This window comes from Neofelis nebulosa, chromosome 7 (assembly GCF_028018385.1).
Source record: "Neofelis nebulosa isolate mNeoNeb1 chromosome 7, mNeoNeb1.pri, whole genome shotgun sequence".
In the NCBI taxonomy this organism is placed as follows: domain Eukaryota; kingdom Metazoa; phylum Chordata; class Mammalia; order Carnivora; family Felidae; genus Neofelis; species Neofelis nebulosa.
The window spans coordinates 32,899,204-32,913,536 of record NC_080788.1 but is presented as its reverse complement, the minus strand read 5'-3'; the positions used below and the strand labels follow the sequence as shown (position 1 = coordinate 32,913,536).

At 51.4% G+C, this 14,333-nt stretch overlaps 1 long non-coding RNA gene across 3 annotated transcripts; it reads right to left on the bottom strand.

Moving 5' to 3' along the window:
- Positions 1-404: 404 nt before the first annotated feature.
- Positions 405-12,401, bottom strand: LOC131516281 (uncharacterized). Of its 3 annotated transcripts, XR_009263968.1 has the most exons (4): positions 12,332-12,401; positions 12,117-12,226; positions 8,350-8,593; positions 405-2,000 (listed from the first exon to the last, which is right to left on the bottom strand). It is a non-coding gene; the product is annotated as an uncharacterized LOC131516281 (long non-coding RNA). The 3 variants fall into 3 exon arrangements; XR_009263966.1 differs by having other exon boundaries at positions 12,117-12,383; XR_009263967.1 differs by lacking the exon at positions 405-2,000 and adding an exon at positions 5,907-6,558 and having other exon boundaries at positions 12,117-12,383.
- Positions 12,402-14,333: the final 1,932 nt, after the last annotated feature.

Here is a 14,333-nt window from a genome sequence, read left to right as displayed (position 1 = left end):
CTGCGCTGTCCGGGCTGAGGCGGACTAGCCCGGCGGGACTCTGCCCGACCTCGGGGCGCGGAGGGGCAGCGGGCTGGGGACTTAGCTCTTCCCGCCTTTCCAGGCAACCCTGTTGCCCCTTCCCCCACTGCGGTGCACCCCAAGCGTCTCTTTTGGCTAAAGTTTCCCGCATCCAGACCCTCCCCTTTCTCCTTATCATATCTCAGCCTGCCCCAGAGCTTGCGCTGAGGCAGATTAATTCAGAAAATAGAATACGGACAACCTTTACCGAGCGCCTACTGTGTGCCAAGCTCTGGGCTAGGCACAGTTGGGAGCTGGAGGCTCCGGTGCCCGGGTAGGCGTTAGACACTGATCATTTCTTCGGTTACTCATCCATTTACTCAACATTTATTCAGCGCTTTCTGGGTGCCAGCCCCCATGCTAGACTCTGGGGTCTCAGGAAGGAAAGGCAGCATTTTAGGAAGCTCACAGCTCCTGGGGGCAGTGGGGGCACTCCTGAGTAAGCTGAGAGGTGGTAAATGCAGGACAAATGCAAGTTCTAGAAGAAACGGTAAAGAAGTGGGGAGGGCGGGGAGCAAGCCAGGTCAGGGGCTGGCAGGCTCCCTCGGGAGGCAACCTCTGAGCTGCATGGGGAGGGAGAAGTAGGAGTTACCCCGGTGACTGTCAGTGTGGAGGAGGTAGGGATGAGCCTCTGGCAGGGAGGAGGGTTAGAGCCAAGGCTCAGAGGCAGAAGTGAAGAGAGGGGATTTGACGCCCTGGGCCCTTTAGCGATGACCTGTTTGACAGCTCTGTGGACAGTGGATTAGAGGAAGACCAGATCCTGGAGAGACTTGGAAGCCACAGTTGGGCACTTGGATTTTCTCCTGGGGCAGAGGGGAGGGTGATATCAGGGAGGAACCTGGTCCTGCTTGCCTTCTCAGGAGACCGACTGTGGCCTTGTGGATGGGGGAGCTGAGGGCTAGGCCACAGGGAGGGGACCAGTTAGGAGGCTGTTGCATGAATCCAGCCGAGAGAGGAGGGGCCTGAGGGGCCTGAGCGGGAGCAGAGACGGAGAGGAGGGGATGCTTTGAAAAAAAATTTAGGAGACTAGAACAGGGCTTAGAGACTGGCTGGACTTTGAGAGGGAGGGAGTCCACGATGCCTCTTACAGCTTATGGCTTATAGCTGGGGAGACCGGGTAGATGCTTGTGCTGCCAGTTTTGTCGGAGAACAGACAGGAAGAACGCATCTGGGGTGAAGACGAAAAGTCCAGTTTGGGACAGGTGGAGACATCCTGAAGACAGCTGAGTATATGGAGCTATGTCTGGCCTTGAGGGTTGTTTTTTTGTTTAACTGAATCATTATTTGAGGGGATGAGATTAAGCAGGAAGATTGTGTAGACTAGTACTAAAAGCAGTAGGTCCAGGCTGGAGCTTTGGGAAAGAGTCCCTGGAACAGGGACAGTCAGGGAGGTAGGAGGAGAATGAGAGTAGGGTGTCGTGCAGGCCTGGAAGGGCAGGGTTTGGAGGAAGGCATGGTCGGCCATGTCACAGGCTGTGGAGAGCTGCCGAGAGGGAAGGAATGGAAAGTACCCACTGGCCTTGGCACTTAGGAGGCCACTGGTGATGTGGCAGGGGAAGGTTTTGGGGGTGAGGAGGGAGGAGATGGAAGGTGGTAGGAGCCATATGGTTGGGCACTGGGTGCTGACTGGTTTAGTGAGGAATAGAAGTGAGTCTAGGTGACACTGACAAAAGTTCAGATGGCAGGGAAGTAGAGATCTTGAGCTAGAGGTGGAGGAATGATCAAGAGAGATGGGGCTGGATGGTTGTTTTGAGGCTGGCCCCACAGGGAGACCGAATTCCAGGGGCAGCGAGGTGTTAAGGGTACCAATGGTTTCACTTGTGCTCCAAGCTCTCTCAGAGGTGTGTGCACAGGGGTCTTCTGCAAGATTCTGGGTCTTCCAGAAGCGGTGAGGGTGGGAGTCCAGCTGCCTGGGGAGGGGGAGATATCCTCCTGGGGACCTGGGGAAACGAGAGGCCCCAGCAATTATCACTTAAAAAATTGTGGTAAAATACACATGAAATTTACCATCTTAGCCATGTTTAAGCGTGCAGTTCAGTGACACTAAGTGCCTTCACATTGTCGTGCAATGACCACCACCATCCATCTGCAGAACTCTTTTCATCTTGAAAACCTGAAACTCTGAACGCAGTAAACAATAAGTACCATTCTATTTTCTGTGCCTACGAATGTGACCGCTCTAGGTACCTCCTAGAACTGGAATCATATAGTCCCGCCGACCATTTGCACAGAAGCTATGATGCTAAGACTAGCCAAGATCAAAAATGGGCTGAGCCTGAGGAAAGAGAACAAGTTTCTCTAGCCTGAGGTCCATGGAACCATCTGCCCATGTCCGGAATGGGGGAGATGTGTTTGAACTGACAGTGTTAGGAGACAGAGAGCTTGGTTTCAGAGGGTAAGATGTGACTGCTTAATACCTAATTGATCTTGGGTCTCATTAATAGAAGTGAGTTGTGTAGAAAAAGGGAGGTGACATTTCTTCTGTCACCTGTGGGGATCAAATATCTAGGACCCCAGTCCACTGGGTGGATCCCTAGGAGGGCAGCCAGGATGGAGGAGAGGAGGGGACTGGTGTAAATGTCCTGTGAAGAAGGGGTGGGCTGGTCAGAGCAGGCTTAAGAAGAGAATTCTCAGAAGATAATAAATCTGATTATAAATCTCCAAAGGGCTGTCACAGGTGAGAGGGAATAACTAGGTTCTGGGTGGTGCTCGGGCTTGCCTTCCTTAGAGTTTGGAGATTAACTCATTCTCTCTTCCCCTCAACCTCCCTGGCCGCCTACCCAGATGTCCCAGCCTTCAGATTTCTGCTTAGATCCATATTCCATCCCCCTGCCATCTCCAGACAGCCTTCCCTAGTCCTTAGTTGGCAGAGAAACACAGAAGCACTCTTTTGGCCCTTAACCAAATGTTTCCCAGGATGTTCATTTAATGTGCTGGCTGTGTGACCTTGGGCAAGTCACTTAACCTCTCTGAGCGAGGATAAGGAGCCCATAAACATTTTTATTTTTCCCTATATTGGCTGCCTTGCCAAAAAGGAAAAAAAAAAAAGTTGTCTTCTAATGTCTCTTTGACTCAGAAAAATAGGGATGGTAATGGTACCTACTTTCCAGGGTCATTGTGAGCTTGGAATAAAATAATGCCTGTGGAAGTGCTTGGCCCAATGCCTGGCACCTGGTAGGTACTCCATGGATGGTAGCTGCCATCAGTTCTTCTTAACGGCTTTGTGTCTACAAGCCTTATTTCTTCGGGAGGCTGTGACCTCCCCCAAGATGGTGTCTGTGTCGTGCCCACCCCCATCTCTCACATGGACCCGTGTAGTGGACTGTGACGGCGACATTTACCTCTTCAGCCCGTTTTCCATCATCCCACTTCTGACATCCCCTTCCTTTGGGAAACTCCCCCGTGTTGTCACATAGACCTGGTGGGTTGTCCGTGGCAGAGCCCGCTACTCCCACTTATCCTACCCCATTGCCAGCAGGTGGGCTGCAGGTGTCAAAGAGCCTCATCCTCTAACACCAGTGATTGGCCCAAGGGGTGGGCACACTACCCAAGCGGAACCAATCAGACTCGTTCCCGGAGATTGATATGTAGATGCAGGGGGGAGGGAAGCCTTCTTCCTACCAGGATGCAAAGTTTGCTGACAGCCAACTCTCCCACTAACTGGAGGAGCCAAGCCAGGCAACAGAGGGGAGAGGAGTTTAGAGAGCACGCTGGTGGCACTGAGTCCCAGTCTTGGCTTTTATGGCCTGGCAGCCTTTCTTTCAGTCCTGGGAGCTGCAACTACATCCTATCCATCTCTAAAAGCCAATAAATCCCTTTATTGTTCCAACTGGTTTCGTTGGGTTTGTGTCTCACACAACCAATAGGAGTCTGACAAACACACTCAGGGAATGCTGACGGATGACTAAGTGATTGGATTCCCGGATAGGGTGGGATGTCAGAGATCCTGCAACCCGAGGGTTGGGAACTGCTGCCGTGTGGCCATGGAAGGGGAGAGTGGGTACTGGAAGGTTTTGCATCACGCAGACTTGGGTTTCAATTCCAGCTCTGCCATTTACTAGCGGTGTGATCTTGGGGAAGTTACTTACCCTCTCTGAACTTGAGGTTCCTTATCTGCAAAATGGTCAAAGTCATAGAGACTGCATAGGGTTGCCTTGGGGATGGAATGAGATAAGAACAGGAAGCACCAAGCATTGTGCCCCAGGTGGGGGCATGGGAGGCAAGAGCTAGAAAAATGGTAGCTGTTTTTATTAGCCCACAATCCATTGTGACTGATAGCATAGGACTGAGACTGGCATGCAGGTCAGGAGGAAACCAGGATTCAGTCTGCAGGCTGAATTCTCAAAAAGAGTGGGTCCTGGCACCAGCGAGGCAGAGCCAGAGCCAGAGCCAGAAAGAGCACGTTCAGAGAAAATAGATAATAGAGAAGCTCTCACTTTGGCAGTGGAGTTGGAAGGCCCACATGCTGGCTTTTCTGTTAATCACGTGACTTGCTAAATCTTCCCAAGCCTCAGTTTCCCTTCTTTCTTGGTAGATATCAAGATACCAAGTATCTTGGTAGTTATCTTGAGGGCTAACGCCATGTAACATGTTCAGCACAGGGCTTAGTAAGTGTTCATAAATATTGTTGTCAATATTTGCAGCCTAGGGAAATTTCTGAACACAAAGGTGGGATCGATGGATAATATTATAGGCAAACTTTCCATGAGAAAATCCCCAGGTAAAGGAGTGCCTATATCTGATCTCCTAGGAAAGGCCATTTCGGAATGAGGAGGCGACGACATGTGTTTTTCTGCAGCTGGACAGCGGTGGGGCTCCTATCGAGGAAGCCATGTCTGGGGACATTTCTGTCACCTTCCTGCTCGCTGTAATCTCCCCAGCCAAGGCAAGGTTTTCCAAAGATTTTTGTACACTGGTTGCCTCTTCTTCCTCACTTCCGATCATTCCTTAAACTTCACAGCCTGGTTTCAGCTGTCATTGCATTGTTGAAATCACCCTCACTGAGCAAGACCTTGTGCTTGCTAAGACCAGCAGACCCTCTTTGTCCCCTGTCCAAGGTGATCGTTTTGTGGTCCCGACCCTGATAACTGGGGCACCCTCTACTCTATAGCATCATAGCTCATTTTCTCCTGGTTCTCTTCCTACCTCTCTGAGTGCTGCTTCTGAGTTGGCTTCAAGGATTCTTCTTCCTCTGGTCCCTGGGATGTTGGTGATCCGTGGGGATTCTCACTAGGACTCTCTTCTCACTCTGTACACTTTCCCCCAGGGCAGTCTTCCACACTCCCTAAAGGTTCTTGACTTCCAATTTGCTATTTCCAGAAGAGACTATTCCAAAACATCAGACCGTATTGCTACCTGCCTGCTAGACATTTCCATGAGGATGTCATGCAGGCACCTTAACTCAGTGTGCCCAAGCCAGAGCCCATTGTCTTTCCCACCCCCAAATGTATCCCCTCTTATCTCCCCCATCTCGGACGACGGCGCCACCCTCCAGCCTTCCACATAAGCTGGAAACTTGTGATCATCTTAGACTCTTGCTTTCCCATATCCAACTGGGCACTAAGTGCTGTTCATTCCACCCTCTTAAAATTGTGTAGACAGGTTTCTTCTCTCTACTGATGACCAGGCCCTGTCTTGGACCCACTGGCCCCTGCATTAGCTGATGGCCAACTAATGGATCTGCCAACCTTCAGATTTATTCTGTGGAGTCCGCTGTTGCTGGAATCAGCCCCCCCCCCTTTTTTTTTTAATGTTTGTTTATTTTTGCGAGAGAGAGACAGAGCACGAGCAGGGGAGGGGCAGAAAGAGAGGGAGACACAGAATCCGAAGCAGGCTCCAGGCTCTGAGCTGTCAGCACAGGGCCTGACGTGAGGGCTCGAACTCACAGATCACAAGATCATGACCTGAGTTGAAGTCGGAAGCTGAACAGACCGAGCCACGCAGGCGCCCCATCTGACATCAGCTTTCTGATCTACCTGTTTATGACCCTCCATGGCTTCCCCATTCCTACAAGGAAAATCCGGTGTCCTTAGTTTGGCATTCTGCTCTCTTCAGGAGCTGGCCGTTGTCTGTCTCCGCCACTTCCTCTCTGTGGCCTCCTGCTCCCATCGCTTCTGCCAGGAGGAGCTACTCGCAGCTCTTCAACACACTAGCCAATACACCTGCTCTCCTCTTTGGGTGGAATGCCTGCCTTCTTCTTCTCCTGGAGACCAACCGCCGGAACCTCCTGACATATTCTCGCCGTGCGTGAGGTCCCTCCTCTGCACCACCACAGAGCCCTTGTCCGCTGCACGTGCGGCACTTGCCACACTACACTGTCACTGTGAGTCCGACCCTCCCCCACCGGACCATGAGCTGCTGGAGAGCAGATACCTCCGTGTCCTCGATGTCCAGCAGAGTCTGCTGTAGTGACTTCTCAAGCCATGTTTCGTGAATATGGAATCTCTACAATGCTTATTTGTCTTATGTCTTTATGAAACAAAATAGCTTTAAGGTGACCTGGGATGGAAAAAGCTGGAAAGAAGGAACAGGGCACGTAACTCAGCAACCCCCCCGCCCAGGCCCCAGTGCACATTCCGAGGCTTCACACCCCTCCCTCCCCTGAACCTTTGACACCCAGACCCCGCTAACAGCATTAGTCTGCCAACAGCATGAGCAAGCTGTGTTCTTATCATCCCCTCCTGTCTTCTGGGGAGTCTTATGTTATCCATTACCCCTCACTCTCTGCTCTCCTGTCAGTGAAGTCACCGTCCGCCCCCCCTGCCCCCCGCCTCTTTCTCCTGGTTTCTGTCCATCAGCATTTAAACCTGCTTTCTAAACTCTTCTGTCTTAAAAGTAAGATCCCACTTCCCTCTCCAAGCACTGGCTCGACTTTCCTCTCTCCGCAGCCAGACTTACCCCAAGAGCTGTCTCTTCCCCAAGATGCCCTGCCTCTTCTTCCCCAGCCCCCGCTGATTCTCCCTCCCTTAGCGATCTGGCACCTGCTTGTACCGTTCGTCTAGTGAAATGCTAAGGTCACCGGTGACCTCCAAGACACCCCACCCCGGGTCCTGATCTGACTTGTCTTCCCACTGCATTCAGTTAGTTAACCACCTCTTTAGTCAGCCCCCTCTTTGCCCTCAACTTCAGGGGCACCAAGCCTTCCCGGATTTCTGCTGGCTGAGTGTTCACCCCTGGCTCTCAGCTGCCTCCGCCGCTTTCCACCCTGCCCTGTCGGAGCACTGGAGTTGCCCCAGGCTCAGCTTTACGTCCGTCCTGTTCATCCTCAACCTTCATCCTACCCCCTCCGTCCTGTCCTGCCCCCCACCCCCACCCGTCTAGTGGTCGCCGATGCCACCGACAAGGCTCCTCATCCCTGAAACGCATCTCCAGCCCAGATTCTCTCCAGGTTCCAGACTCCTGAGATCCTCTGCCTCCCGGGGAGCTCAGATTCAAAACTAAACCCGGGATATTTCTGACACAAGCCCCCCGCCCCCACCCCTGCGCAACCCCGATCCCATATCTCTGCGGCTCTCACAGAAACTCTGGAATTTTTTGTACCTTCCTGTCTCCACCCCCCACATCAAATCCACCTCTGCTCATTCTGCCTCCTGCATATTTCCCCTGTCTCCATTCTCTGCTGCCACCCCCTTTGTCTGAGACACCATCATCTCTCCACCAGACAATGAAATCCACCCCCTACCACGTGCTCACTGGTCCTTTCAAGGCATTAGCCCCATAGTGCCAAAAGGATCGCAAAACACTGAGTCGGATAGATCATTCCCCTGCTTAAAATCGTCACGTGTTTCACATCTGCCTGAAATCCCAAATTTGTAGGGCGCCCATGAGCCCCTGGGTGGTCTGGACCCTGCAGCTCTCTCAGCTACTCCCCCCGCTTCCTGTTACTCCCGCACATCAGCCACACTGACCTTCGTTCAGCACCCTGGATGCACATGTTATGTGTCTTGCCTCTAGACTGTGGCACATGCTGTTCCCTCTGCCCCAGGGGCACTCTTCCTCCGTCTTCATCCAGCTAACTTCCATTCATCCTTCAGATCCTGGCTTCAATTTCAGTCCTTCCCAGGACCCTCCCCCAGACTATGCCCCCAGTTATTTGTAATAATGTGATGTCTGCATTCCCCGTGAGACTGCACGTACATCCCTTTGACGGCCTACAATGCAAGTGCTCAGCAGATACTGACGGACAACGGAGGAAGTTCAGAGTGGTTAAGCAACTTGCCGGAGGTCACACAGCCTCTGCCATGGGACCTCACAACACACAGATTCCTTCGATCAAAACAGTGGTCTCACCTTGTCCTCGTTGCCCGATCATTGGCAGAGCCTCGAGCCTCCACGGCAGAGGCTACGCTGTGCCCCGGTGCTCCCAATCGGTGTCTGGCCCGTGCCGAGGATGGCTGACTCCCTGCTGATGCGCCTTCGAGTTTTTTCCCAGCCCTGCCTTCCTACCCGGCACCAGTTTCCTTCTACAGCGCCGCTATGGGTTGAGCCTTCTTTTCATTTTCGTCCTGAGTTAACTCTTCAAGAGAAACTTTTACTAAAAAAAGGAAAAAAAAAAGATAAATGAGTGAATAGTAATTGGGAGAAGGAAAAACGAAGTAAGACCCAAAATATAAAACACAAGAGCCTAGAAATGGTTGAGACAAAGAGGTTCGGCTCCGTGTAGTCTGTGTGGGCTGAGGTCTTACGGATCACTGTCCTTTTGGTCCTCGGGCCAGTACTCCCACCCTTTTCCTGTAGTCTGGGCTCAGTCCTGGTTGGGGGGGGGCACTCCCCTGGGTGCAGTCACCACCCCTCTGGCTGACAAATCTGTGGGAAACACTTCTAAGGGGGTTGGGGTCTCTCATGATGGGGAAACAGAGGCCCAGAAGGAGTTGGGGGGAGTGGAGAGTGGGCTTCTGTGTTCGTTCCACAGGCCCAGATTACACCTGTGTTGGCCGAGCCCGTCTGTACACCCCACCCCACCCCCTCGGGGGCTGGCACTGGATGACTTGGGGGTAAGGGTGGTGGGAGCCGAACTGCCAGAGTCAAGCTGGCAAGGCTGAGCCTGAACGCAGGAGGAAGGGAGGGGCCGACGGGGCCGGGGCAGGACAGAACAGCAGGTTCTTGTCAAACACACAATTTAATTCTGAGGCTGTATCCCCCGTGCCTGAGAGATTTTCGGCTTGCAATAGTGTCATTTACAGATGGATTTGCAGCGGCGAATTACAAGTTTGTAAGCAACAGCTTCTCTGACGCCTCGAAGAAAAAAAAAAGCCTTATCCCTTTGCAAATTATAAATTCATAACTAACAGTGTTATCCAACTGAATGCAAAACAAATTCATTACCAGCTACATTATTCCACTGAATACCAAGTGAATGAACCGCACAAGGTTTTGTGCGGATTAGGGACACGGCAGGAGATGGGGCCAAAACAGCCCTCCCCCAGTTCCTCTTTTTTGTGTCCCTTCAGGCCCACCTCAAGCTAACCCCAAATGGAGGCAGAACTGGCTGGATAAAAGGAGGCTGGAGGCTACGGTGGTGATGGTGATCTTCCAAAACACAGCCACCCTGCTGGTACGTGTGTGCATCTTTTGTGTGATTATTGAAATTGTCATATGTGTTATCTTAAGATATCATGCTGTGAATGCCTAAGTCCTTGTGAGTTGCGGGACACCCCCTGTAAAAGGGGGTCATTCATGTTAACCACACAGGAAGATGTGGGTCCTCTGAGCAGATATCAGACTGAGAAAACAGACCTAAGTTTAGACACAGGATTGGGAATTCCTTGTATCTTCCCAGAATGTTACTCTCGGGACCAGGTTCCAAGGTACTGAACATCTGGATGGATGGTCCTGGGTGGGGGTGGGGGGGCGCATCAAGACTGTGCCCACAATGTGCAGGCACTTTGGGGGGTCTGTGGTGGGGGGTGTGGGCCATTCTTTTAAACTCAGGTGATCTGGTTCCGGACTCTCTGGTGTATTCCCAATGTGTGGTTCCTGAAATTTACATTTTTTTTCCTTAATGTTTATTTTAGAAAATCAGAAAATACAAATAAACAAAACTAAATCATGCAGGTACTATCCCATCATATACCCCACCAGAAACAACCACGTGGGGTGGATCAGACCTGAAATTGGGCCCCTTCTCCAAGTCCATTCTGAATGAATGGAAAACTTGGAAGCTGACAACATATTTGATGTGGGAGAGAAGAGGAAATAGCCCATATGCAGCTATGCAAGCAGAGGCCAGGGACCCCCCCCCCACCCAAAGGTCTTCTATCCCGCCCCCAAATGGCCAGGGAATTTTCCTGGTACACATGTCCCATCTCCTCCAGGCCAACTGCCCTATCTCTCTCCCTTCTCTGATCACTGTGTGTTTCTCTGCTATCCTCCTTAGGAGCCAAATGACTTCCTCTCCTTGTCTCATGCTGAGTGGTTTGCGACCATCGTCTGATTAAACAGTTGACCAAGCTATTTTTTTTTTTCTAAACAAAGACAGTTTCCTGTCCAAGAAGAATTTGGTGCCAACTGTGAAGATAAACTATTTTCACTCTGTTTCACGAGCACGTTTATATTTTTCAGAACTGGGGGGCTATTCTACAAATGCTGATATCAAACCTGCTTTTGTTCACGAACAATGCAGAGTTAGCATATTTTTACGTCCTGAGATACATGTATATTTTCTGTTTTAATGGCTGCATATTAATCCATGTGATTTTTTAAAAGCCATCTCTTTTTTTCTTTTTACATTTAGACTGTTTCCAGTTTTTGCTATTATAACACCCGCACATCATCCTTGCACATTGATCCAATTATTTCCTTAGGTTGGGTTCTTAGAAGTAAAATTTCTGAGAATGCACTTTCCAAGGGCTTTTGTCATGTCACTGAACGACTCTTCAGAAAGTTTGTGCTGATTTCTACTCTCTGCAGCCGCTCATATTATGGCCCCCTTACTGTTAGTGTTATAGCTATGTCTCAGTCATGCCCTGAGGTGCTACAGAAAGAGCCCCCATGCCCTACTTTGGTGACAACAATGGCAACCAGTGAGCAATTAGACCCAGGGAGCAAGAATGAGGGGCCATGTGACGCAGCTGCCCCTCCCTATATGGATTCTTCCATGGCCACCATGGAGGGATTTGAAACTGACTGACTGATCGAACCACTGATCATATGAAGGAAAACGTTACATCCCTCCAGATGGTGGTGATGATCACGAGTCCAGCCCAGTGCTGGTAATGATAAGTGGTCATGCAGTGAAGACATGGGTGGTGACAGATAACAGTGGAGGTGAGAGGGGGTGCGGCATTGTGAGGAGATGGTGTGGGGGCATGGGGGAGCACTGACAGTGAGAAGGCAATCACAGTGGTGGCGATGGTGGCCGTGGTGATGGTGGTGGCAGGGAAGGGAGTCCAATGGTGGTGGCGGTGGTGGCCGTGGTAGAGGAGGGTTAGCGACGTCCCTGCAGTGATGTGGGGTGTTGTGGAAATGGTACAAGTGATGATAAAAATGTAATATGGGAATACACAGACATCATAGGAGGGAGAGGTTGTCTCAGGCTTGGGGAACAGTGTGATTAAAAGAAGCAGCCTGAGTCTAGCGCCAAGAAAAGGGAGGAGATCTACTGGCTGACAGGATGGTTGGGGAGAAATTTCATGGCGGTGGGTGCTGGGAAGGGTCTTGAAAGTGGCAAGAGAAATTTGGGCTCCCGGAGGGCAGCCCAGAGACTTTGGGGATCGTGGGAGGAAGACGGGCCAGAGTTGACTTGTGTGCAGAACCGAGGTGGAGAGGAGGAGCTGAGCTGTCGGCCCCACTGCTGACCTCTGAGGGGAGCAGTAGGTGCACTGGGCCCTCTCGAGTGCCGGCGAGCATCCACGGTGTGTTGGAGCATGCGGGAAGAAGGGCTAAAGGCTCTGTGGCACCAACCCTGACCCCTGCCACTCCTGTGTCAGCCCCAACCAGCGATCCCCACTCTCACCTTTGGCCGAGGGGGAGAAATGTCTGGAACAGTGGTCTGGCTCCCCCTCTCTTCTCCCACAGCGGCCCCCACCACCAACTGGGTCTGATAGATGAGCATTTACCTGGTAGCGTTGCCTGGGAAGAGCCCTTTCTCACTTCTCCGGGTGTAGCATGGAGCCTGCTTTGACACGTGTGGAAAGATGCGGGATTCTTTCTTTCTGGGCAAGGATGCCTGAAAATGTTCAGGGATACAGAAGGCTTGTGTCTGAGCAGCCAACATCCTGGATATCAAGGGGTTAATCCATCCCTGAGGATGGGGCACAATCTCTCCCCTCACCCTGCATGCTGTCCTCCTCACTCTGACACGGAAGCCACCGGAGCCAAGCGGGTGCTCTCTTTGGGAGAGGGAGAAACACTTTTTCCCTCCCATTTTAATGATACTGGTGACCTCACAAGGTTTCCATGGTGACAAGACCAAGGAGCCAGGGGGACGTGGTGAATTAGGCCAGACAAACCCACCCGGTAGAATCTTCTTCCTGATACTGGGCTTCGGAAGTGGACTCTAATCTATGAGCTTGCAGAAGAGGGAAGGGTGGGGAGTGGGGCACAAAGGCAAAGCTTGCAAAAGAACTCTGTGCCCTCATTCCCTTTCTGTGCTCCACCCTTTGTCCTCTGCCTAAAAAGGTCCCTTCCTGGAGGCCATGGTGCTGAGTGTGGCCTCTCACAGCCAGACCTGGACGGTTACCCAGCACTGATAGGAGGGCAGTTCTGATCCCCAGTGTAGGAAGCATTAACAGGGTAATTCTAGGCACCAAGGTAGATGAGGTGACTGAGGGAGGTGGGAAACAGAGCAGAGAAGTAGGTTTGCAAGGGGAGGAGATTAGCATCTGGTGAAGAATTGGGGGCTGCTGCCTAAAGCTCAGTTTTCTTTTCTTTTTTTTTTTTAATTTTTTTCAACGTTTTTTTTTTTTTGTTTTTTTTTTTTTTTTTGGGACAGAGAGAGACAGAGCATGAACGGGGGAGGGGCAGAGAGAGGGAGACACAGAATCGGAAACAGGCTCCAGGCTCCGAGCCATCAGCCCAGAGCCTGACGCGGGGCTCGAACTCACGGACCACGAGATCGTGACCTGGCTGAAGTCGGACGCTTAACCGACTGCGCCACCCAGGCGCCCCATCTTTTTTTTTTTTAATTTTTTAATGTTTATGTATCTTTGAGAGGGAGAGAGACAGAGCTCCATCAGGGAAGGGGCAGAGAGAAAGGGAGACACAGAATCTGAAGCAGGCTCCAGGCTCTAGCTGACAGCACAGAGCCTGACGCAGGGCACGAACCCACGAACCATGAGATCATGACCTGAGCCGAAGTCAGATGCTTAACTGACTGAGCCACCTAAGGCACCCCTAAAGCTCAGTTTTCTAAGGAGCAGACAGGGGCCAGTGCCTTAGAATACAGCCTGTGGATGTGGAATCCAAGTGATCCAGGTGTAAATAACACCTATGCCCTTTGGTTGTGGGTTTCATGGGACATCACAGTTAAAGCACCTAGCAGGTGCTTGATATATATTTGTTTCCTCTCGGCTGCCCTTTCCCTCCTCCCAACCATGGGGCCACCACAGCTTCCTGAGGGGTTTGAAGCACCACATTGCCTCTCATTAATTTCTTGTTTTCAAGCACTGAATAATTCAGTCTTTACCTCGTACAGTGACTAAAATGCCCCTATCTGTTGTCCTAGTGCTGAAAATTTCACCACGGAAGCTCCACTGCTTTGCACCGAACCTTCCTGTAAATGGCAACATGTCATCTGAGAGGAGACTGTCCTATCCTTGGACCCTGGACAGGGGCAGTAGTGCTGAGGGATGGGGACAGTGGTCTTTTTAAAAGTGTAGATGGAGTCTGTAAGTGAGGGCAAAAGAGAAAGAGAAAGCAGGCAAGAGAGTTTGCTACCCTGAAATGTTGGCCAGTAGTCATGCCTTTGGCTGTGGGATTTCTCCGAGGGCGAGTGATGGAAAACGCAGAGATTACCCAACATCCGAGAGGAGCCACACAGGGATATCATGCCATACTCACACCACGGAAAATGGAAGAGCAAACTACAAGCTTTACTTTCTGAGACTAGGTCCTAGAAGCCAGATGGCCTGTGCCAGATACACCAGCAGTTCTGCTGGGTGCCTCCAGGGGAATCATGCTACCTCAAGCAAGACAGGGCCCAGTTGCTAGGAGTCTGGAGGCAGAGAGCTGGGGAGTGAGCCCCTTGGCATCAGAGTGGAGCTTGGAGGTTGGTTGGGTATGTCTCTTTGCCTTGACAGGTTCTCTTGGAAAGGCAGCTTTAATGAATCCTGAAG